General features: G+C 60.2%; 1 protein-coding gene across 1 annotated transcript in view; it reads left to right on the top strand.

The window, feature by feature from the left end:
• The first annotated feature begins 452 nt into the window (after positions 1 to 452).
• Parp16 (poly(ADP-ribose) polymerase family member 16) overlaps positions 453 to 1,003 on the top strand; it is a 23,972-nt gene continuing 23,421 nt past the window's right edge. The window contains exon 1 of the mRNA XM_008836314.3: positions 453 to 581. The gene's annotated coding sequence lies outside the window, so the exon portion shown is untranslated. The remainder of the gene's footprint in view (positions 582 to 1,003) is intronic.

The raw sequence follows: 1,003 nt of genomic DNA, 5'->3' as shown, positions 1-1,003 counted from the left end.
CCAGCCTGGTCTACATAGTGAGCTCAGGTCAGCTGGGACTACAGGGAGACTCTGCCTCAAAAAGACAAAAACAAAAAACAAAAAATTTATTGGTTTGCTTGTTTATTGTGTGTTGTATATGTGTGTGGATGCACATGTGCTATGGCGCAGGTGTGGATGTCAGAAAACAAATTGCTGGAGTTGGGGTTGGGGGGGGCTCTCCTTCCACGTGGGTGGAATCCGGGAATCTAACTCAGGTAGTCAGGCTCCGTGGCAAGCGCCTGTACCTGCTGAGTCAACTCATCATCCCTGGAGTTCCGTCTTTTCCCTTTTGCCGGGTTAGGTCACTGTTCCCTTTGCTTTCCGTTGCTTGTTTTCCCAGGCTTCCTGTCACAGCCTTTCAAGGGAAGAGGATCTTGGGACATCTAAGGTCAGACATTTGGGCTATTCAGAGAATTCCGGAGGCTGTAAGGTAGAGAGGGGAGGACCTGTGGCCCTGCTACGGTACCGTAAGAAAACCTTGAGCCACTGCGAGCTCAGTTTCCCCGGGTGCCCATCAGCTTTGGAAGGAACAGATTCTACAGGTTGCAGCAATTCCCAAGGTGAGGCAGGCAGGCTCCACCCGCCCAGCCCGGGCAAAGGCAAGTCCCCAGGAGGGGTCCGAATCCGAATCAGTTCCACCCGGGTTGCTGCAAGGATGGCTGGCAGTGGCATGACTTCGCCCTGCACCCCAGGGCAGCCGATCGCTCCCGGAGCCGCGGGAACCCTCGGGGACCGGAGGGCGGGCAGGATCTGAGCTAGCCGGGAGGGGAGCGGGAAGGGGCGGGTCTCCGCCAGGCGGGGCGGAGCGGGAGCGGCGTGCGGGCGCGGCGGGCGGGGAGGTAGGCCCGGGGTGGGCTGTATCGGCGGACGGTTCCCCGGGGACTGCCCCCGCCCTGTGCCTGCAACAGGACACGTGTCGGCGCTTCTCGCTCTGGTCACCTCATCCCATGCCATAGCCCCGCCTCCAGGCCGACCCCCCCCC

This window comes from Nannospalax galili, unplaced genomic scaffold, assembly GCF_000622305.1.
Source record: "Nannospalax galili isolate Female #2095 unplaced genomic scaffold, S.galili_v1.0 scaffold54, whole genome shotgun sequence".
Classification (NCBI taxonomy): Eukaryota; Metazoa; Chordata; class Mammalia; order Rodentia; family Spalacidae; genus Nannospalax; species Nannospalax galili.
Note: the sequence above shows the minus strand (reverse complement) of the source record. Positions and strands in the feature narration are given on the sequence as shown.